The sequence below is a fragment of the Sus scrofa genome, chromosome 9 (genome assembly GCF_054392235.1).
Source record: "Sus scrofa isolate SSC_HxYL_T2T_F1_AM1 chromosome 9, Sscrofa_HxYL_maternal_Yorkshire_Landrace_v2.0, whole genome shotgun sequence".
NCBI lineage: Eukaryota > Metazoa > Chordata > Mammalia > Artiodactyla > Suidae > Sus > Sus scrofa.
Window position 1 is genome coordinate 47,792,415 of NC_139391.1, and position 24,126 is coordinate 47,816,540.

General features: G+C 51.8%; 1 protein-coding gene across 4 annotated transcripts in view; it reads left to right on the forward strand.

The window, feature by feature from the left end:
- The window catches only part of GRIK4 (glutamate ionotropic receptor kainate type subunit 4), a 459,028-nt gene that overhangs the window by 19,791 nt on the left and 415,111 nt on the right, over nt 1–24,126 (forward strand). For 2 of the 4 annotated variants that reach the window (XM_084976373.1, XM_084976374.1), the window contains exon 2: nt 11,646–11,715. The exons of the other annotated variants lie outside the window; for them this stretch is intronic. The gene's annotated coding sequence lies outside the window, so the exon portion shown is untranslated. The remainder of the gene's footprint in view (nt 1–11,645; nt 11,716–24,126) is intronic. 4 annotated transcript variants of the gene reach the window in all.

Sequence of the window (24,126 nt, forward strand, 5' to 3'; positions counted from 1 at the left end):
TACCAGGTCACTGGTAAAAGGATTATAATTCAGGAACAGCCAAGTGGAAGAGAGGCAGAGGACAGGGTCCATGTCCTCCCCACGGGTGCCGCCGTCCCCAGATCCTGTGTGTTCACCAACCTAGAAGCTCTCCGAACCCTGTCCTTTTGGGTTTTTACGGAGGTTTCACTGTATAGTCATGATTGATGAAATCTTGGCCATTGGCACCTGATTCACCCTCCAGCCTCTCCCCCCGCCCCCCACCCAGAATACTCACGTGGTCAGATCTCCTGGCAACCAGCTCCCATCCTCCGGTGGGGGCCAAAAAGTCACCTCGTTAACATAGTAAAAAACTCATTATCATGTATGTCGTTTAGGAAATTCCAAGGGTTTTAGGAATGGGGATGAAGACCAAATATATATTTATTATAAATCACAATATCAGTTCCCAAATCGATAAAAATGTCTTTATCATATAGAGACCTTACACTCATTTTCCCTGAAATGACAAGCGAATTCCTTCCAGTTTCAGCATATGTGCTGCTTCTGCTGAAGGGAAGGCTCTGAAGACCCAGATATAACCTACTAATTAGCTAACAGCGTGTTTTCTAAAACACAGAAAAGATGCATGTTCAAACTACACAACATTGTAAATCAACTGTCCTTCAATAAAATTTAAAAAAATGAAACATGATTTAATAAAAAAAAAAAATTCTGAGTCTTCATACCCTCTGAATGTAAACTGAGGGCTCATTGGCTACAGAATTCTTAACAGGAGTTGCTCTCTTAGAACAGAGTTTGGGGTTTTTTTTACCCCCCAGTTTTATTGAGATATAGTTGACATACATCCCTGTACCACTTTAAGGGGTGTAGCATCATGGTTTGACTTACATGTATTGTGAGATGATTACCACAGTAAGTTTAGTTTGCATCTGTAATCTCATGTAGATGCAATAAAAATAGAAAGTAAAAGAAAACCATTCCCTTCCCTGAAATCCAGAGCTCTTAGGCTTTGCCCTCTTAACTGCTTGCCTGCTTATCTTACTGCAGCGTTGGCTCTAGTCAGCATCCTGTGCATGACATCCCTAGTGCTTACTAATCTTACAAGTGGAAGTTTGTACCTTTGGACCACGTTCTTCCAACACCCCCTCCCCCACCTCTGGTAACCACAAGTCTGAGCTCTTTTCCTAGAAATTTGATTTGTTTGTTTTTTAGATTCCACATGTCGGTGAGATCATACGGTTTTTGCTTTTCTCTGTCTGACTTATTTCACTCGGTAGAATGCCATCAGAGTCCATTTGTTGTCGCAAATGGCAGGGTTGTCCTGTTTTTGTTTTTTAATAGCTGACTATTAAAATGTCCATTGCCTACATGTGCCGTATCTGCTTTATCCATTCATCCACCGATGAATACTTAGGTTGTTTCTGTATCTTGGTTATGGTAAATAATGCTACTGTGAACACGGGGTAGCATCAATGACATAGTGTTTGACAGAGTGTTTTTGTTTCCTGTGGATATACCCCAGAAGCCAAATTGCTGGATGATATGGTAGTTCTATTTCTTTTTTTTTTTTTTTTCTTTTTAGGGCCACACCCAAGTCATATGGTGGTTCCCAGGCTAGGGGTCCAGTCGGAGCTACAGCTTCTGGCCTACACCACGGCCACAGCAATGCAGGATCTGAGCTGCATCTGCGACCTACACCACAGCTCATGACAACACCAGATCCTTAACCCACTGAGTGAGGCCAGGGATCGAACCCACAACCTCATGGTTCCTAGTCAGATTCGTTTCTGCTGCACCACAATGGGAACTCCAGAAGTTCTATTTCTGAGGGACGCTACCTCCATACTGTCTTGCATGGCGGCTGCACCTGTTTACAATTCCACCGACAGTACACGAGTGTCCCCTTGCCAGCAATTGTCCTCTCAGAGTCTTCCTTGGAGGCAGCTGGGAGTATTCTCGAGGCTGGGCACACAGAGGAGGACTAGATTGCAATCGGTGATGGATTCGGTTCCGTTTTAGCCTAATTGATTTGAAGTGACTGCCCATGTGGAGATGTCCAGCAAGTAGGTCAAGATCTGCCCCCAAAGCCCAGGAGAGAGGCAAGGGCTGGGGATGCAGATTTTGGAGCTGGGGCAAGTGGGGGGCACATGGGATTGGATGAGCTCCCCTTGAAAGAATGGAAGAAGAGAAGAGGGCTGATGCCAGGCTCTGGAGCCTGCCCACCTTGAGGGCCTGAGTCACGAAAGGGACCAGAGGAAGGAGCTAGAGGCAGAAAGACAGCCCGCAGAGAGAACTGTGATGGAGACCCAGCTCTTACCAGTGTGGTATGACTTGGTCTGTGTCAGCCATCCTGGAAGCAAGGGAGGGGTCCGCAGTGTGGACACTGCAGAAGGGCGCAGTACCCAAGGCAAGGGCAACTCGGGGTCCTTGGTGACTGTCCTGGGAGAAGACTGGGTGAGGCATGGGAAGGAGGTGATGGCAGTAGTGGAGGAATGTCAGACAGCACAGGAGAGGACTCGTCACCCGTGGTTCCACAGCCTGGGGTTGGGGGAAGGGAGGGGAGACCAGGAGGAGCCCTGGGCAGGGGCGGAGCCTCGAGGGATGCCTCTCCGACCTGCAGGAGACCTGAGCACAGTTTACTGACTGAGAAAGACCAGAGGAGATGAAGAGGGGAGGGTGACCTGCCATCCTGGATGCCTGGGACTCAGGAGCTCCCTGGTTCTGGGGCTGCTCAGGATGGTCGGGGCAAACTGGGATGGTTGGTCACTTGGGAGAGCTTACATCCCACGGCAAGCTGCTGGGTGCTGGCCATGGGGTCTTTTGGAGAAGCCTGATGTGTGGTGTTTGCCAATTCCCACGGTCCGCTGAGATTACCAACGTGATGCCACTGAAGGAAGGGAAGAGGTGCACGGCCTCGTCTGTGAGGGGTCTGGGCGGCTCCAGCACACATGGGGGGAGAGGGAGAGACAGAGAGACAGAGACAGAGGGCCCCCAATGAAGGTCTCCAGGGAGGGCTGGGGAGGCAGAAGGGGCTTCCCTTCAGTGGGGACCAGAGGGAGGAGGCAAGGGTAGACCAAATGCAGGGAGGGGGTGTTAGGGCCATTGCCGCTCTGTGGCCTTGATGGTCACAGGGAAGGAAAGGCAGAGTCGCTTTTACAGCGTGAAGGGGCAGGAGGGAGGGGCAGAGGCCGGAGGAGTCTGGGAAAAACCGTGGAAGGAAGGCACAGGGGGTGGATAGGACCCCAGGGATTTCGGAGCAGCGTTGAATGGCAGAGTTGGTGGTGGCCTGGACGGTCGCCAGGCTGTTCTGACAGCGCTGAGAAGCCAGTGTGTACGCAGGAGGGGAGAGGCTGGCCAGCTGCCAGGATGGGGGTGATGAGAGGTCGAGGGAGCAGGAGGGCCTCAGGGTCATGGTTAGTGCAGGAATTGGCCATGGATTTCAGGCCAGTCAAGGCAGCGAAGACTCTGCTCAGAGGGTGTGGAGTGGGCCTGGGGCCTGGAGAGTAAAGGGTGGGTGACCCACTGTTAGGGAGTGACGGGGTGCAGTGGGCAGCCAAGGAGATGAGAGGCAAGAGTCCTGGAGTCGGTGCTGGTTTGGGGAGTATGTCACAGTGATCTGAGCCCTGTGGCCCTGTGGAGCCACGTTTGACCTGAGGGAGAGGCCCCAGGTGGGCAGCCAGACTGCCACTGGGTTTGTGCTGTAACTTGGCTGTGCTGAGGGGGACCCGGAGAAGCACTCTTCCTGTGCGCGGGTGGCAGCCATGGGCCAGGTCTGGGGATACAGGAGAGTGGGTGGGAGCCCAGGATAGCCCTGGGCCAGGTCTGGGGATACAGGAGAGTGGGTGGGAGCCCAGGAGGGACGCCCCCCACCCCCACCTCCAGGTCAGGCCTGGTTTTGAAGCCCCTCCCCTCAACCACGCCCCTCATTCTGGCTTCAGAAGCGCAGCCTCATCCAGGAGCCCCGCTGTCCTCCCAGGACCGGCCAGGCTCCCGCTTCGAAATGGGGCTCAGCTTGGAGAGACCTTCTCGGCTCCATCCTGGTGCACTTTGTCTCTGCTCTGCGGTGTGTTTGGGGGACGACCCACAGAACAGGATGCTAGGCAGCTGCAGCTCTAGACCAGTGACTTGTGCGGTGTGGGGAGGCAGTACAGTGGCCCCGGAATCAGACAGACCTGATCATTTAAACTCCGTGGGCCCTTGGTCAGGATGCTTAACCTGTCCAAGCCTCGGTTTTCTCATCTGTACAAGGGAGGTGATAATAGCACTCATCTTATTAACCAGGGAGGATTCGATGGAATAATCCGTGTAGTGTTGGGCAGTGCACCTGTGTGCACAGATGTCGCTCAGTTAATGTTAGGTATGATCACTGCGGCTGTGTGTCAGTCCCAGCTGTACCATCTGGGGGTCTTTCTCATCAGCATCGGCCTCCTCTGGTGAGTGATAGTCTTGGCTCACCATTACCACTGCTGGAGGGAGAAGGGAGGCAGCCGAGGGGCCCGCATTTGCTCTGAAGCCCTGGCCAAATTCTGGGGATAGTTGAAGGAATACTTCTATGCTATTCTTTTTTTTTTTTTTTCCCCCACTGTACAGCAAGGGGATCAAGTTATCCTTACATGTATACATTTTTTCCCCCTACCCTTTGTTCTGCTGCAATATGAGTATCTAGATATAGTTCTCAATGCTACTCAGCAGGATCTCCTTGTAAATCTATTCTAAGTTGTATCTGATAACCCCAAGTTCCCGATCCCTCCCACTCTCTCCCTCTCCCATCAGGCAGCCACAAGTCTATTTTCCAAGTCCATGATTTTCTTTTCTGTGGAGATGTTCATTTGTGCTGGATATTAGATTCCAGTTATAAGTGATATCCTATGTTATTTTTCTTTGTCTTTCTGACTCATTTCACTCAGTATGAGATTCTCTAGTTCCATCCATGTTGCTGCAAATACCATTATGTCATCCTTTTTTATGGCTGAGTAGTATTCCATTGTGTATATATACCACCTCTTCCGAATCCAATCATCTGTCGATGGACATTTGGGTTGTTTCCATGTCCTGGCTATTGTGAATAGGGCTGCAATGAACATACGGGTGCATGTGTCTCTTTTAAGTAGAGTTTTGTCCGGATAGATGCCCAAGAGTGGGATTGCAGGGTCATATGGAAGTTCTATGTATAGATTTCTAAGGTATCTCCAAACTGTTCTCCATAGTGGCTGTACCAGTTTCCATTCCCACCAACAGTGCAGGAGGGTTCCCTTTTCTCCACACCCCCTCCAGCACTTGTTATTTGTGGACTTATTAATGATGGCCATTCTGACTGGTGTGAGGTGGTATCTCATGGTTGTTTTGATTTGCATTTCTCTTATGATCAGTGATGTTGAACATTTTTTCATGTGTTTGTTGGCCATCTGTATATCTTCCTTGGAGAACAGTCTATTCAGGTGTTTTGCCCATTTTTCCATTGATTGATTGGCTTTTTTGCTGTTGAGTTGTATAAGTTGCTTATATATTCTAGAGATTAAGCCCTTGTCGGTTGCATCATTTGAAACTATTTTCTCCCATTCTGTAAGTTGTCTTTTTGTTTTCTTTTGGGTTTCCTTTGCTGTGCAAAAGCTTTTCAGTTTGATGAGGTCCCATGGGTTTATTTTTGCTCTAATTTCTATTGCTTTGGGAGACTGACCTGAGAAAATATTCATAATGTTGATGTCAGAGAGTGTTTTGCCTATGTTTTCTTCTAGGAGTTTGATGGTGTCCTGTCATATATTTAAGTCTTTCAGCCATTTTGAGTTTACTTTTGTGCATGGTGTGAGGGTGTGTTCTAGTTTCATTGCTTTGCATGCAGCTGTCCAGGTTTCCCAGCAATGCTTGCTGAATAGACTTTCTTTTTCCCATTTTATGTTCTTGCCTCCCTTGTCAAAGATTAATTGACCATAGGTGTCAGGGTTTATTTCCGGATTCTCTATTCTGTTCCATTGGTCTGTCTGTCTGTTTTGATACCAGTACCATACTGTTTTGATGACTGTGGCTTTGTAATATTTTTTGAAGTCTGGGAGAGTTATGCCTCCTGCTTGGTTTTTGTTTCTCAGGTTTGCTTTGGCGATTCTGGGTCTTTGTTGTTCCATATAAATGTTTGGATTGTTTGTTCTAGTTCTGTGAAAAATGTCATGGGTCATTTGATAGGGATTGCACTGAATCTGTAGATTGCTTTGGGGAGTATGGCCATTTTTACAATATTTATTTTTCCAATCCAGGAACATGGAATATCTTTCCATTTCTTTACATCTTCTTTGATTTCTTTGATTATAGTTTTATAGTTCTCGGCATATAAGTCCTTTACCTCCTTGGTCAGGTGTATTCCAAGGTATTTGATTTTGTGAGGTGCAATTTTAAAAGGTATTGTATTTTTGTATTCCTTTTCTAATATTTCATTGCTGGGGAGTTCCCGTCGTGGCGCAGTGGTTAACGAATCCGACTAGGAACCATGAGGTTGCGGGTTCGGTCCCTGCCCTTGCTCAGTGGGTTAACGATCTGGCGTTGCCGTGAGCTGTGGTGTAGGTTGCAGACGCGGCTCGGATCCCGCATTGCTGTGGCTCTGGCGTAGGCCGGTGGCTACAGCTCCGATTCAACCCCTAGCCTGGGAACCTCCATATGCCGCGGGAGCGGCCCAAGAGATAGCAACAACAACAACAACAAAAAAATTTCATTGCTGATATACAGAAATGCAACTGACTTCTGAATGTTAATCTTATATCCTGCTACTTTGCTGAATTTATTAATCAGTTCAAGCAGTTTTTGGGTTGAGTCCTTAGGGTTTTCTCTGTATAGTATCACGTTGTCTGCATACAGTGACAGTTTTATCTCTTCTCTTCCTATATGGATGCCTTTTATTTCTTTTGTTTGTCTGATTGGTGTGGCTAGGACTTCCAAAACTATGTTGAAGAGCAGTGGTGAGAGTGGGCATCCCTGTCTTGTTCCAGATTTGAGTGAGCTTCTATGCTATTCTGGTTGGCACCTTCTAGTGGCAACTGAGCCCAAGTCTCGGTCGGGGTCCACTGGCAAAACGTCCCTCCCCTTCTAATGTGTTCTCTGCCCTTTCCCCTCTTTTTCCCTCCCCACAGCACTTACTACCTTCTAAGATGTTTACATATTTATTTTGTTTTTTGTCTGTCTCCCCTCACTAGAATGTAAACTCCATGAGGGCAGGGGTTTCTGTGTTTTGTTTGCTGGTCTGTCCTCAGCATCTGGAACAGTGCCTAGTATACAGTAAACATTAAATAAGTATTCATTGAACAAATGAATGAATAAGTGAAAAACCCCAAATAGCCCACATACTTTATTCTTGCTGATTTTTTTTTGTCAGCAGCCTGGTTTCCTATATCCCTGTTCCAGAATCTTTCACTATTTATAAAGCCTGATCTAGCCAGTTATGATATTGTGTAGTGCAGACAGCTTCCTATGGAACCAGAAGGGAGGGAACAAATCATTCTAACCAGGATGGGAATAGGACATGCTTCACTGAAAAGATGACATTAAACTGGGCTTTGAAGGATGAATAGGAGTTTTCTGTGTGGGATTCCATGAACAGAGGCACAGTGGTGTCAAAGTACATGGAATAATCAGGGAAGAATGAGGAGTACCTGGATGTAGAGAATGTAATGTGTGCTGTGGGGGTGGAAGAAATGAGGTGGAAATCTTGGGATGGGGTCTTGCCGATGTATGCAAATATGCCTAAGAAGGGACGAGTAGTTGAGAGCTCAAATTTGGGAGCCAGGCTGCTTGGGTTCTGATCTCAGCTGTAATGCTTCCAGCCATGGGCTTCTATTTGCTGTAAAGTGAGATAATGGTAGTACTCGCTTCAGAGGGCTGAAGTGAGAATTAAATGAGTAAAATATACGAAGCACTTAGCACCTGAGCATAGTAAGTGACATAAACATTAACCATTAGTATTATAGCAGGAGCCCAGTGAAGGCTGAATGCATTTGGTACACATATTCGTGCACGTTTGCATCGCCACATGTAATGAGCAGTCCTCAGGATACGAAAGTGATGCTATAACCTGCCTCCAATCAGTGTGTGTACTTTTTATTTCTCGGTAGCAGACATCAATGCACATGAAGACAGTATTAGCGAGCTTGACAGACTCCTCCTGACCATGGGGCTGCATTTATACCTCCTTGGGCCGAAGCTTGGGTTCTGAAATGGGGACAAAGGGAAGCAGAAAGTCACTTTTAGTGGAGCAGTGGACAGTTATCAGTGTGATTCGAGAAGCATCGTGCCAAGAAATTGCAGGAAGAGTGAGAGGTGCCAGAAGTCTCAAGTCAGGCAGATCTTTTCATAAAGAAGAAAAAGGTAGATTAAAAATTATTATGAGGAGCTCCTGTCGTGACTCAGTGGTTAATGAACCCGACTAGTATCCATGAGGACATGGGTTTTGATCCCTGGCCTCGCTCAATGGGTTACGGATCCGGCATTGCAGACACAGCTGGGATCCTGCGTTGCTGTGGCTGTGGCATAGGCAGGCAGGTGCAGCTCTGATTCCGATTCAGCGCCTAGTCTGGGAACCTCCATATGCCACTATGCAGCCCTAAAAAGACAAACAAAAAACAAAAACAAAATTATGAAACAAAAAGTGTTATACCATTTTCCTCCAACATTTTGCAAGAGTGTGGGGAGCAGATGGCTTTGAAGCTCCTGGCAAACAGGCGCTCACCAGGGCCAGCGCCGTGCTCACGAAGAGGAAGCCAGGTCAACCTCACCTTTCCCCCCCTCCCCAAAGTTGCTGTGTGTCAGTATCTTAGACACGGGTGTCTTAACTCCAGGGAGCCTTAAGCCAAGTCTTGACCGAGTCCTTAGGAATAAGATGAAAAGCGTGAAGGGCCCTGATGTACAGACAGGTAGATTCCTAGCTTGTTGAATAATGGGATCCAGAGCATTGATTAAGGATCAGGGTGGACCCAGGGAAAACTCACCTTTGTCTGGGCTTTTATTCAGCCACTCACTTATTTGTGTGGCAAATATTAACCGAGCCTTTGTGTAGGTGTCTAGTGCCCTAGGGTGTCATCCTTGGGCCCATCCTGGGAGGCGCATCTGTGGATGTCCCAGAGGAAGAGAGAAGGCACATTGTCAGTGACACACATGCTACCAGCCTGGGAGGGAGAGAGGCCCCTCCACTGGGTGACATAATGGGTCTGTAGGATGATCGATGGGCAGAACAATGGGCCAAAAGCAACGCGATAGAATTAACCACATGCAAATGAGAAGTCTCGCATCCAGATTTTTGAAAAAAAATCAATTACAGAAGAGGGAAGCCTGATGTGGCCTCACTTAGGGCAGAGAACTTGGAGGTGGGCTGACATGAGCTCTGTGTGGCCAAGTTGAGGAAGGGGCCGTGTGTTCAGATGAAGGGAGAGGTTCCCCCCCAACCCCACGCTCTGATTAGTTCATGCTGGGGGGTGCCCTGTGCCCAGGACCGAGTACCCTGCTCTAAGACGTGTTGGTTAAAACCACAGCGCGTCCAGGAGAGGCTGGCGAGATGGCCGGGGGCTGCAGGAAGGTGGGAGGGAAGACTCAGGGTGACTGTTTCAGACATTTGAAGGTGTGCAGCGAAGTCCTAGGAGAGAGAGCCCCACTCGTTTGTGTCACTGTCCCTTAGTCTTCGTTCCCATCTGCAGACACACAGGACCCCTCCTTTTCTTGCCCACAGTTCCAGCATCCCCTCCTTACCTGGCTAGCAGTTTCTTTAGAAGTGAGAGCCTGGAAGGGGCAAGACGAAGTCTGAGTTGTGGTCAGGAGGTGAGCTCTGGGGTGGACATGTCCAGATGCTTCACAGGGTCCCAGCCATACAGCAGGCTTCAAAATAAGCAGTCACCGTCCTGAGTAGGGCCGCTGCCTCGCTCTTGATTGGTTATGAAGGGAAGGCGGATGCGTGTGTCTAAATGGGATCTCTGGGATCTCAGCAGAGCAGCTTCTGTACTGCCTGGGGGAGTCCTACCTGGGAACCTGCAGCAAAAGAAGCGAATGCAAATGCCTCCTGGAAGTTCTCCCCAAACCCCGCGGCAGAATTAATCATCGCAAACCCGCTGTACCGCCTCCATCAGCGCAGCCCAGAGTGCCTCGTGGAGGGGTGTCTGTGGCTCTCCCCCCCGCCTCCCCTGCAGAGCTGCCTGCGCCCGTTTATAGCCTCAGCCCTGGCCCCGCGCCACACAGAAAGTAGATGCTCAATAATGAATGAGCAAATCTGCTGTAGAATAAATGTGTTCTTCTCTGTCCAGGTTGGAACACAGACTCATTTGTTCTTTACAAAAACAAACCTCTGAGTGCGTTTTCCTTGTTCAGGGGATGGACCCAGGGTGGAGGGCGGGGATCTGTGTCTATCACACCCCAAGGAAAAGCACAGAGCATGCCCCTGATTTATTGCCAAGGCCAATGTTTAAATAAAAGCCTTGTCTTAATTATTTAGCCCTAATAAACAAAGTGAGTTTTGATGTCATAGCCGCAGACTTTCTTTTTTTTTTTTTTTTGTCTATTTGCTATTTCTTGGGCCGCTCCCGCGGCATATGGAGGTTCCCAGGCTAGGGGTCTAATCGGAGCTGTAGCCACTGGCCTACGCCAGAGCCACAGCAATGCGGGATCCAAGCCGCGTCTACAACCTACACCACAGCTCACGGCAACGCCGGATCCTTAACCCACTGAGCAAGGGCAGGGACCGAACCCGCAACCTCATGGTTCCTAGTCGGATTCGTTAACCACTGCGCCATGACGGGAACTCCAGCCGCAGACTTTCATAGATCACGTAGCTCTCATGAGGGCAGAAGTGTTTCGAGACAGGAAGAAGCTTGAGCTTCCAATACCACCCAGGGGCACAGAAGCCTCACACATCCCTCCCGTCACATGCTTGTCTCTGGGTGGCTCTGCTTTCCCAAACAATCTTGGTACCTGGCCAGCGGGCAGGGTCCGTGTTTCTGGAGATGCTGTTCCTCTTGGGAAGAAAGAATGGGGCACAGAAGTTAGGTACAGGCAGGCTTTTGTTCAGGAAAGTAGAAAATGTCCCGGCGACGCCCCTCACCTCCGACGCCACCCCCACCCTGGTCCACCAGGCAGCTGGTCTGTCGGATTTCCTCGGCGTGACGTCTGTGGTGTGAAAGGCCCGCTCTCTCAGGACAAATCCATCCAAGCCATTCCAAACTCTGGGGACTTAACATTCCAAGCACATGTCCCTTTTCTTTCTCCATAAGTTAAAATCAATTTTCACATTAGTAATGAAATCGTGTGGATTGCATTAGCCAACATCGTTGGCTTCCTCGCTGCTTCGGGCTGGCCGGGCAGACTGCCTCAGGTTCCTCCTCTTCCTCAAGGGCAGAGCTGGGCTGGGTGCTGGGGTTTGCGGCTTGTCTGAAACCTTTAAGCTGGTGGCCTTCCTGTGCCATGAGCAAGCTCACCCCAGAAAAGGAGGAAGTCAAAAGGAAAACAGGGTGGGATTTCTCCATTGGCAGGTCAGAGCCATCCAAGTAAGTCTGCAGGATGACTCTGCTGGTGCCAGCTGGGGCTCCGGGTTCTGACTGCAGCCCTGGAAGGGCTGGGGTCCTCCCCAGGGAGGTGTCAGAGAGGCCAGTGACCTCACTGGTCCAGGGGTCAGCTGAGATGTTTCTCCTCTCCTTACTCCCCAGGCTGGAGACTCGTGTACAAGGCCGGGAAAGCAGTGCTGGTAGCATTGAGAGCAGAGCCACGTCAGAGCAGGTGGGAGACGCTCAGCACAGGCTCTCGCTGGGGAAGGGCTCCCTGAACTCGGAGGCAGCACCTGGAGAGGAAACATCTCCCAGTGGGAGGAGAGTGAGCCCCTTTGCCATGGCTGGGGTGGCTTTTAGGGGCCTGTGGGGCAGTCCTGGGCCTGTATCTCCACTGGCCTAAAGAGGTTCCCGTTAAGAGGTGTGGCAAATCAGAGGGTAGAACCTTTGGACAAGTAGGGAGCCTCTTAAACTATCAATGATAATAATCCCTGGGGTTTGTATCCACTTAATAACAGGTCCCCCAAGGAAGCAGGTTGCAAACACCATCTCATGATCTTATGCCTTTCTCAACAGCACAGTGGAAGGAGTATCATCTGCTCCTCTTGGCAAGTGGACTCCAAGTCCAGTGCTCTGCCTGGGATATACTGCTGTCCCTTGTGGCCATCCACTGTGAGGGAAGCTGACCAGGGGACTTAATTGGAAGTATCTTAGCTTCAACAAATCTTATTTGATCTGGAGCTTAATTCGAGCTGCCATCAGCGAAGTTATTATCATTGCCTACGTATTTAAAGTGGTTAAATATTTAGAGCCATGTCAGCTTTTCCCAGCTGAAGAGGGTCACCAGACATATCAGCCAGACGCCTCCACTGGGAGCCCGACGGCAAGTCTCTGCACAGGGAGTGTGTGGGGGGGAGCGAGTGGGGTTCCTGTTGGGGAAGGGAGGCAGCCAGGTAAAGGGGGATCAGCAGTTCCAACCTGCTTGGCTTCCAAAGGCCTTCTCGAGGTTGCCTGCCAAAGGCACTTCTTAAATGATTGAGTTACTATGGGACTGGGACTTTGTCACTGCTGGAATAGGGTAGGGTGAGTGCGCAGAGAATGGATGTTTTCTGGGCTGGCGGTGCCTGTGGGAATAAGGGGAACCCTGTTTGTTGGGGTTTTCTGAGGGTCATCAAAGTTCTAGTCCTCAAGTAGAGAGGCCAGGGCTGGACACCAGAGATGTCATCGAGGAACCACACGTGGCCTGTTGCACAGATGGGCCAAGAAGAGGACACCGGCCGCACGAGGGTGGAAGATTGTTTGAGGTTGCTGAGCATGACCCAAGCCCCCTTCAGGTGCCAGGCGTGGTGGCTGAGGCCCTCGCTGGATCTTCACAGTGGCCCTGCATTGGAGGTTTCCGTTTGCTCTAGTTTGTAGATGGGGAAAGTGGCAGAGAGGTTGCATGGTTGGCTCAAAGGCCACATAGCTTATCAGCGGTGGGGTCAGATCTCCACTGCAGGGGTCCACCTGTGAGGCTGGGTGTTACCGTCTCTGTGGCTGTGTTGGGGGGAGCATCTCGGAGCCAGAGAGGCATGAGCAAATCGGAGACGGGTCTGGGTCTGGCCTCTGCTTCACTGGGGGGTGTAATTCTTGAGCCACAGTTCTGAGGAGACATGGAAGTCATTGCTAAAAAGGGACTAGGAGTTCCCGTCGAGGCGCAGTGGTTAACGAATCCGACTAGGAACCATGAGGTTGTGGGTTCCGTTCCTGGCCTTGCTCAGTGGGTTAAGGATCCGGCGTTGCCGTGAGCTGTGGTGTAGGTTGCAGACGGGGCTCGGATCCTGCATTGCTGTGGCTGTGGTATAGGCTGGCAGCTACAGCTCTGATTCGATACCCCTAGCCTGGGAACCTCCATACGCCACAAGAGTGGCCCAAGAAAAGATGAAAAAAAAAAAAAAAAAAAAAAGGAAGGGACGAGAACATCTCTGTTTATTATGTAGTCACACCAGAAATGGAGCCCTGCTCAGTCCAAATCACCTTATCTCTAGTCTTTAGAATGTTCTTTTGGCTGAAACTATGTGAAATTAATTTAATGGAAGGTTTTTTTCCCTCAGATAATTTTGTTCTTATTATAAAATGATATATGTTATTGAAGGCAATTTAAAAGTACAGAGAGGCAAATGTAAGAGCGTGGGAATTACCCATAATCCTACCGTGTATAAGGATGTTAATAATAACAACTGACATGTGTTGGATGTTGTGTACTAACACTATTCTCAGGGCTTTAAGTCACTCTTCTTATTAACCTTTTTCTAATGTGTGAAGAAAACGGATTCAGAGAGGTTAAGTAACTTGGCAAAGGTCACACAGCCCAGAAATGATGAGATTTTAATATGCACAGTGTGACCCCAGGGCCCAGGCTCTTAACTCCCTCTTTCTCCTGTGAAATAGAAGTAGCAATGCGTTTGGAAAGGGCAGCTTGGAGCTGTTTATTGCGCTTTGCCTACTTGGGACTTGAGAAACCGTGGTAACAGGGGTCAGGTGCCCCCCCCCCCCCCCCCCCCCCGCTGCGGGAATCTGTAGATAACAACACCTAGCCATTCTGTAACTCGGGCTTTGCGAAGACAGAGAAGGAGTTATGGAGAACCACTGAGGCATCCTCCATCTCCTTGCTGGGTTGGGGACACCTGCATAGAGATGAGCCAAGGACAGACGGTCTCTCTCCCTCATTGGCAAGGGGAGTGTCTTGGGGCCAAGCTCCCCTGGGCTCCGCTTCGAGGTCTGGTGCCCATAGTGTGGCCTGGGTGCCTCTGGTTTCTCCCCTTGGCGCCCCTGTGGCCAAGGGCCACCTTTGTCCTCGTGGTTGGTCCCAGCGTTGATCCCAGGCACCTCGGTGCTGGGCTTCTCATGGGGTCCCTTGGGGCAGCATGTCCCCTGGAGCCAGTGTGCAGAGGAGAAGGGAGGGGCGTGCAGGCCACATTCCTCACTGAAAAGCACCCCTCACGGCATCCGCTCGGCCGTTCCTTTTCACTTGGTTCAGTCCCAGTGGATGTAGGTTTGCTCATGCCTTTCTCAGGACTAGACCTGACCCAGAGCTGTGATCAGGGCTATTTTCCAAGGAGGGTGAGGGGGCGGGGAGAGGGTGAGCCCTGTGAGAGCATACCAAACAGTTCTGCAGTGGTCCTTTCTGGAATGGCAGAGGGCTTCCTTGGGGACAGCGCCTGCCTGTTTTTTTGCCAGGCTGGGGGGTATAGCCTCCGCACCTGCCATTCCAGGGGCCTAACTCCTTCTCTCCAGGGATCCACTGCATCTGGACAAAAGTCCAGCACCGTGAGGGGGGAGGGCACAGCGTGTGCCCGTGGACGTCCTGTCACACAGAGCATACGGAAGGGGCTGGGAGGGTGGAGTCTAAGGCAAGTGGACGTACAGTGCCTTGGGAGGGGCCTGGGACCTGCCTCCTGCCTCCGCTTCACCTAGGGTTAACCTTGATTGTGTCACTCCCCTTTCTGAGTCACGGACACCACCCCCTCCCAGAGTCCCCTCCCTACCATGTGGCTGTAGGAGTAGGGATCTGGGGCGGGGCTTCAGGCCTCCAGAAATAGAAGAAGATGGTTCAGAATCTTGCTAGAGGAACCAAATCTGACTTTGATCTCTCTTTAGTCCCACCAGGTTCCTGGACTGAGCACAGCTTCAGGACAGTGAGGGGGGTATGGTATCCCCTGACCATCCAGCTTAAGCCTCTTGCAAACAGAGCCCGGGGTGCCTCCCCTGGCAGCCTACCCTTTGGGCTCTAGCATCGCTCCCTCTACGTGTTTGTGTGTCAGGTGTGCCCCTCTCCCTGTGCCTGGCTGTCCCATCTTCCCTCTCTCCCCTCTACTTGTCCTGGGGAGCCAGCTCAGGGGTCAGCTCTTCGGTGACACCTCCCCTGCAGCCTTCCCTAGAAACGGTCCCCTCCTGTCGCCCCCAGAACACCACAGGCACTGCGTCCTCTCAGCCTTTAGCATCCGTGCTTGTTTGTTTTGATGTCTCTCTTTGCAGCTGGACTGAGAGCCCTGGAGGTCAGAGATCTTTTCTCTGGCACGTGAGGCTCCCGCCTCAGCAGGTGGCTGGACGGCTGCGGGGACCCAGAGTGATCGGTACTCTGGGGCCTTGGGGCAGGCAGGGCTCAGGCAGAGTCCCTGGAGGTGGCCAGACGCCTCCGGGGGGCATGGTGTCTCTCCCACACTTTCAAGACAGTGATCAGCTCAGTGGGAGACAAAGGTGCCCCAGGGGGTGAGGGAGGGGGGAGGGGGGGTGGGGGGTAGATGGGGGGGTGGGGCTGGTGAGACCGGGCAAGAAAGACTCACTCCTCTTTCCAGCCACTCAGACGTGGTTTTTATCTCAACATAAACACGCAGTTTTCCACCAAAATATCTTACAGGGAAAATCGGAAAATCTTCTTAGGGAGAGATCAGAAATTACATGAGCTCATCATTATTATTTTTTAATTAAAAGACAGCAACTGCCTGATATTTGGTAAATTCAGGCCCCTCCTCATGGGTCCCACTAATGTACTGGAATCTGGGTTTAATGTGCTGAATTTATTTTTTATAAGAATCTGTAACTGAACCTACTCAATGGATGGAGAGAGCCTGGCTAGATCTTTAAGAAACTTCTCATTAGCGGGATAAATGTGCTGAGTGGGAGGGGAATCAGCAACCACCGCTGCTGGGCGCTGGCCCGGGCGAGCAGGGCTGCTTGGCCTTATGTCAGGGTGAGTCCCCAGGGTCCCTGTGGGAGGGCACATGTGAGAATCGCACGCATAGGCGTCCTGATTCAAGCCTTTGTGTGAGTCATCACCTGTTACCTGGTGCCGAAAGGTAGCCAGGCGTGATGCTAGCTCACGCTGCCAGACTCCCAGGCCCACATGCTCTCCCTTACCCTGCCCAGCACCTGGGAGCTCCCTGATGCATGAAAATCCACATCATGCCACGCTCTAAGCGCTGGCCACGGCAGGTGTATAGGAGAAGACCCTGTACATGGTTGTCCAGAGACAGGCCTTTAATTCTGATGAGGGCAGGGGTGGGGGGAGAGCGCGTGGAGGACACTGGGCTGAGAATTGCATGAGGTGGAGACGTGGGACACAGAGGCAGGGGGACTCCAGGCAGAGGGAGGGCCGAGTGCAGGCAGGGGGTGGTGCAGAAAGGGGAGGGCTGTCCGCAAAGGTGTGTCTCGCTTGGCAGGATGGCGGGAGAGGAGGCTGGAGGCTGGTTCCTGAGCACCTTGCTGGGAAATCCAGACTTCCTCTTCTCAGCAGTGGGTTTTAGGAGAGAGAACAACGTGATCCCGTGGACCTTCTGGAGTGAGCTCTCTGGCGGCTGCGTGGAGGATGGACAGGTGTGGGAGGGGGGAGTCTTGCCGCCTGTGTGAGGCTCTGGCACAAATGCCCTGGAGCAGGGGCACATTCCTGGGCACCTGCCCCAGACCCAGGGCCCTTTGTGTTGCATCTGCAAGCTTTTTTTCTTTGAGGGCAGGCCTTTTGTGTGGAATCAACTCCAAACCAACATTCTAGGCTGGAAAAATATCATGTATTAGAGCCAGAGCAGGCCTGAAGGTCACTGTCCTAGCCCCTTCATTTTCAAGGACAGGAAGCCCTCAGAGGCTCAGTGATTCATCCAAAGTCACTCAGCAGCTGGGAGGGGGAGAATTTCCGGGAGAAAGGATAGCACCTCTGCTTTGCTTGGGGACACGTGTTCCCCATGGGGTCCTGGGAGCACACGGTGCAGGTCAGATGCGCAGCGGGTGGGTGCACAGCCCAGGCAGGCCCGGGCACCTAGTGTCATCTCAGGCAGCCGTGGGACCCGGGGGCTCTGAGGGATGTCCTGTTTCTTATCAGAGGAAACATGTCCCCCTCCATGGGGTATTGTTGGATGGCAATTGTGGACAGACACGACTGTAAGCAGGAAAGAGGGATCTTTTCACAGGAGGAGCTGCAGCAGCCCGGGTTTAAAGGTTTCTTTCCTTTAAAGGGGGGTGGGTGGAGTTCCTGTTGTGGCGCAGCGGAAATGAACTCGACTACTATCCATGAGGATGCAGGTTCCATCCCTGGCCTCGCTCAGTGGGTTAAGGATCCGGCATTGCCGTAAGCTGTGGTGTAGGTTGCAGATGCGGCTCAGCTCCCACGTTGCTGTGGCTGTGGCGTAGTCCAGTGGCTACAGCTCCAGTTGGACCCCTAGCCTGGGAACATCCATATGCCGCAGGTGTGGCCCTAAAGAAGCAAATAAATAAATAAATGAAAAGTAAGCAAAAGGAGGTAGGGCTGGAGAGAGTGGGGGAGAGGCCCAGCGAACACCCTACCCCAAGGCTGGAACGATGACATGCTGCACGACGCTGCTGGCCCGGAGCAGAAGCCTGGGACCAGACCGAGCGGAGGCTGAGGAGGGTGGCTGTGGGCAGCTGGTGGAGCCTGGCTGCAGAGGTGGGGGAGGCGGCCGCTGCCAGATGAGGAAAGGCCAAGGAAACACGGGTGAGCGGCCGGGGCACCTAGGGCCTGAGGACTCCAGCTGGGTGCCAGGGCTGCTGTGGGCTGGCGGGGCCCTTCGCAGCCTTTAGAAAAGGCTTCCCTGGATATTGAGGGGTGAAGATATATGGTCTGCAACAGCTTCAGACATTTTGCTATCAATAAATTAGTTTTTATCATTTAAGCCAGTTTGAATTGGGTTTTCTGTCACTCGCGATGGATTTGGTTCCAAGTGCAATGAAGAGCTATTAAAGGATTTTGAGCTGAGGAGCGCATGATCTAATTTACATGTTTTAAAGATGACTCTGGCTGCCAGGGGAGAATGGGCGGTAGAGGGGCATGTGTGGAAGCTGGGGACCCCTGGAGAGACCCTCTCAGCTGTTCAGGTGGGAGGAGTGGCTTCAACGCAGGGATCCTCGTAGAGTGAGCAGATGCCAAGGGAGTCATGGTGTATGTGGGACAGAATCAACAGGGCTGCTGTGAGTGGACTGGGAGGATCTGTGATCGCGAGGAGGCTGGGGCCGGTAGTGATGCTGGCTAGGAACAGGGCTGGAGGAGTGGTGGGTGGGCAGGTGGGGTGGGCTGGAAGTTCTCTTTGGAGCAGGTTACACTGGAGATGCTGAGTAGACGACTAAGCAGAGATAACAAGTCAGCAGTTGGAACTCGGTCTCTTGCCGAAAGGTCAGGGTTCCTTTGGGCGTCCTTAGCGATTAGAAAGAAAGTAATGTAGGGAGATGATTTAGATGTTGAGGCGACAGGGGCTGAGGGCAGAGTCTTGGGGTTGGCCAGTCTTAGAGTCAGGTAGAGATGGAGAGGCCAGCCATGGACACAGAGAGGGGAGGCCAGCCAGGGCAGTGTGGGGCCACACAGGCAGGAGGGAGAGGTCAGCTGTGCCCAGTGGTGCTGGGGATGGGGGCACACAAGGGAAGAACCCAGGAGTGCCCGCAGGATTTGGCAACATGGCGGTCACTGGTGACCTTGATGAGATGCCAGACCAGAGTGACTGGAGAGGGAATGGGAGGGGAGGAGTAGGGGGTGAGCCCAGAAAGTTCTCTGAGGTGGGCTGTGACCAGGAGCGGACAAGGAGGGCTGTGGCTGGAGGGGCCTGTGGGTTCCAAGGATAATGTTTTATTTTTATTTATTTATTTATTTATTTATTTATTTATTATCTTTTGTCTTTTTAGGGCCGCGCCCACGGCATATGGAAGTTCGCAGGCTAGGGATCTAATCCGAGCTACAGCTGCCGGCCTACACCACAGCCACAGCAACACCAGATCCGAGCCACGTCTGCAACCTACACCACAGCTCAGGGCAACGCCGGATCCTTAACCCACTGAGCAAGGCCAGGGATCGAACCCGCCACCCCATGGTTCCTTGTCGGATTCGTTTCCACTGCGCCACGGCAGGAACTCCTGGCATTTTAGTTTTAAAGACGGGCGATGGCAGAGCATGTGTGGAGGGATGGGAATGGTCTCAGTGTAGGGGGAATAAATTGATAATATGGGAAAGAGTTCCAGAATGAAGCTTCCGGCATGAAGAGCTCTGGAAAGTGAGGGGTTGGAACTGGCCTCTGCTGGGAGCATAAATGCAGGGATGCCAGAGAATATGAGATCAGGAGGAGGCGAGGGTGTCGATGTGGCCGTGGGACGTTAAGGGGGTTCCTGCTGACTTGTCTTCCTGGGGACTCCAGGGCAAGGCAGTGGGCCGAGTGCAGGGAGGAGCTGAGGGAAGAGGAAGGGCACAGGGCCTGGGGCCTCGGGGCAAGACTCCCGGGGTCTGTAGGAGGATTATAGGGCGCTGTTGAGTGCTCCTTTGAAGCTTGTGGTTATCAAATTAAAGTGCGAGTGGTCAGCCTGGCTCTGTGGTCCCCTCCAGAAATGTTCCGTTGCTGAGGTGCAGGCTGGAGAAGATGGAGAGTTGGGTTCCGGTGGACCTGGGATTCAGCGCGGGAGTGGAAGGAGGGAGGAAGGGGCAAAGGGTTGGAGGTCATCTGCAAGGAAGAGGTTATTTAACAAGCAATAATTATGCACATCCAAGAACTTCCGAGATAGAAAAGGATGGACGTGTTGGAAATGCTGGAAATGGATCTGGGATCATCAGCTAATGGGCAGTGAGTAAAGGCTTTAGACCAGATTGTCCAGGGAGGGTGTGCTGTGAGTAAGAAAGAGGACCAGTGGTCAGACATTTCAGGGGTGAATGGAGGAGGCTTGGGGTGACTGAGAGAGAGGAAACCGGGGGGCGGGTCATGGAAACCAAAGGAAGGAAGAGCAGGACTCCATGCTTCCAAGAAGTCCCGGGAGGCTGGACTTGTCCCTTTAGATGTCCCTGGTGACCTAGGGGTGAAGAGGGGAGGGGGAGGAAGTGGAAAGAGTGAATGGGATGGGAGGAATTAACAGTGTTAGAAACAGAGGGAACTTGACCAAGAGCCTACAGGGAAAAGAGGTTAGGATCTGAACTCAGGGGTTATATTTGGAACCAGAAAAATAGCACTTGGCTTCCTTTGGGTCTGGGACTATGAGTGAGAGAACCCTGGGGGCCTGGAGAAAAGAAAAGGTGTGAAAAGGGGTCTGGGAACAGGCCTGGGGTGAGGCCTGGGGTCTGTGGGGTCTGAACAGGTGAGTGACTGTAAATTGCCTGCCTGGGCACCACCTTTTCTCCCTCGGAGGTAAAGCAGGTGGTGCACTCCCAACACTGGCAGAGTGGAGGAGAGCAGGGGCTGAGGAAGGTCTAGGCCACAGTGTCAAGGCCAGGCTTTCAAACAGAGAAACCACTTGGGAGGGAGGTGCAGATATGGCGGGCTGGGTGTGTGTGGGACGCTTCACATTAGGGAGAATGTTAGTGGATTTCACACCCTACCCGCCTCGCAGTCCCTGGAATAGCTCCCAAGCTATAGGCTCTGTGAGGTTCTGTGCATGAAAGAAGGTGAATGAATATCTGACCTTAAGAAAACCTAGGGCTGGGAGTTCCCTGGTGGCTCGGTGGGTTAAGAACCTGGCATTGTCACTGCCGTGGCTTGGGTTGCTGCTCTGGCACAGGTTCAGTCCCTGGCCCTGGAACTTCTGCATGCCATGGCATGGCCAAGAAAAAAAAAAGAAAAGAAAACTTAGGGTTAGGCTCAAGTGGGACTAGCAAAAATGTCTGTGGATTTGTGCAAGTTTTTGAGCCCAGGATATCTTGCTCTAAAATAGCCTTGGATCTGTTGTCGGAGGGGGCAGTTCATTATTCTTCACCATGAAGGCTTTGATGGTCTCACAGCACGTCTTGCATCTCTTTCAGTGTCAGGGGGTGGTCAGGTGTTGGTGCTGGACGACAGTATCTCCCAGCCTTGCAGTCTCTGCAGGAGCTCCTGCCTTCACTTAGGTTTTGTTTTCCTCCTAGTTTCTCTTCCCCACTCCCCAAACTGGTGTGTGGCGTAAAGTTGCAGGGGAGGCCGGCTTCCTCTTCCTTTTCAGTTTCCCGTGAGTAGGTTCGGATGCCCCTGCACCCCTTTCCCTCTCCTTCAAATGAGGGATGTCTACTCCGCCCAGGGGTGTGGGGAGGAGGCTGCAGCCACATGGCAGCTGGGCGTCCCTGAAGGGTGGTCCACAGAGGTCTGCTGGACAGGCGGTTGCTTCTGCTGCCTTGGAGGCCGAGAAGATGCTCTGAAGCCCCAGATGTCCTTCAGGCCACAGGGGTCAAAGTGCCAGTGGCAGGTGTCGCTATGTTATCTATCCACCAGTTTTCAGCACGACTTCACACTTAAGTCCTGCAAATGGAGACATTTCCATCCCTGGGAAAGCCCAAGTCTCTGGTGTTTTTTGCTGGCTGGATTCTGAACGCAGAGCTCAGCGAGCGAGCGGCTTCTTGCTTATTCATTAAGTCTGGGCGCTCTCATTACTGGGTGGTGAACCAGAAGGCCCAGCGAGGCGCGGGGCCAGACAAGGGTGGGAAGGCAGCTCTGGCGCTGACACAGCAGTCCCAGGTCTGGCTCGCTGATTTGCACCGGCTTTGCTAAGAAAGCTTTCCACCTGGGGCTGCTCATGTACTTAGTCCGTTCGCCCAGCCAACGTGCCCAGACTTTCCCATCTGCCCTCAGGAGAATTCACATGGGGGCTGAGGCTGCTGCCAGATGCACACAGCCGGCATCCTTCTCACACGGTCCACCTGCCTTTTGCTTCCAGGCAGTTTCTTCTTTGGCAAATAGAATCAAGAAGGGCCCAGCATCTAGGTGGCGAGGTGGAGGCAGGGGCAGAGAGGAGATCCGTCCTCTTTCCCTGGCCCTTTGGACCTCTTGGCAAAGCTGTGAGTGGCATCAAGTCTGCAAGTCCCTTTTACCTCCATCCCCAGCTGCTCTGTCATCTTGGGGTTTCTTCCCACACGGTCACTCTCCACGGCCCCACCTCCCTGGGAATCATGGCCAGGCCGGGCTGTTTAGTCTCAGAGGCAGCAGAAATTGCTTGGCCTTGGATTTGACGGTTGAGGCAATGACAGCGTTTATACAGGCACTTTCCACCTTAGGTCTAGGGCACAGGTCATATTTCTAGCAGTTTATTCATAAATTGGCTGTGGGCTACTTGAAAACAGTTTTTCTCATAGAAATATATTTTCAGGTGGTGGTGAGGTTTCCATGCCAGCACACAAAGGGCTGTTTAACTTAGATTAAAATAAATGATCAGCTAGTCGGAAGAAGTGGGTCTAGGTCAAGGTTTAAACTGAAGAGGAGCAGGTGGGGAGGGGGGGCTTAGTCTGGAAGAAGGAAAGGTCATCTCACTGGGGCCACATAATAACGCAGCCAGCCCGGGACGCTCCTGATTCCTTTATCTCACACCCTGTGTTCAGTTCTTTAACAGTCTTGTATGATCTCTCTGAAAAGTATACCCCAAATCTGACCACGCTTTCTGCTTTTCACCTTGGGTAGCCACCACCACCCAAGACCAAACTGTCATCCTCTCTTGGGCTTCCTGTGCCCAGTCGCCCCTGTCCCCCTGCCCACAGCCTGTTCTTCCTATCACAGCTGGAGTAAACCTTGAAAATGCGAGTCGGAGCAAGTCATTTCAGAAAGATAACGCAGACTCTGGCCAGGAGGCAGCACCTACGCCCCCAAATCAGTTCCACTTACCTCCTGCCAACTCCACAAAGAGGCGGGGATCAGGATTCCTTGGGCGCTTTCTTTCTTTTGGAATCTGCCTGGTTTCCTTTTGGCATTTTCCCCTCCCCCAAGTCTCTCGGTTACTGCTGGCTTCTTCAATATCCTGGATAAAATCTGCCTTTGTTTTTGTTTTGTTTTAATTTTTTATTATCATTGATTTACAATGTTCTGTCAATTTCTGCTGCACAGCAAAGTGACCCAGTTATACATATATACATTCTTTTTCTCATAACATCTTCCATCATGTTCCATCACAAGTGATTGGATATAGTTCAAAATCTGCCTTTGGAACAGGCTTAACCCCTACCCTGCTTTGTTTTAGGAGGACAAAAAATAAAAATAAAAAAAAGCGCCCTCCCCCGCCCCCGGTCACCTACTACATACACACATAAGAGGATGCTTTTACAAAACGGTGCTCCATGGGTTCATAATTACAATCATTCATCTCCTCTGCGCTCCTCCATTAATGGTGAGCGGCGGTCCGGCTCCCACCCTCTGTGTTGGGTTCCCTCCTCTCCCCACAGGGTCTCTGATGCCTCCTCACTCCTTGCTCTCCGTCCTCCGTCTCCTCCAGGCCACCCTGCCCTGGGCCCCCAGCCTCCCCTTCCCCAAGTGAGCTGACATCCCCAACGGAGCCTACCCCGTCCAGGCCTGACCTCCAACTCCCGTGGCCAGGTTGGTGGACAGAGGCTTAAATCACCCTGACTCGGCCCTCGGCTGCTTCTCCTTGGAGCTGCCTGCTGACAGCTCTCAGGGACCCAGCTGACTTCTCAGCGGCGCTGTCAGTGTGTTTCTGGGCCATGTGTTAGGACCACAGAGAAGTCAGGGACCGGGAGGAGCCCTAGGAGGTCCTTTCCCCTGACTGGCCTCTGTCATCGGCCAGCTCCTTCCCACTGTTACCGTCAGAGAAGGAACCCTTTTCCATCGGTCCATTTGTCCCTTCCATCTGCCTGCGGTCTTGGGGAAAAGAAAACCATACCGCTTGCCGGAGTCGCCTGCCTCTGGTGCCACACGCCTGCCATCACCAGACTCTTCTC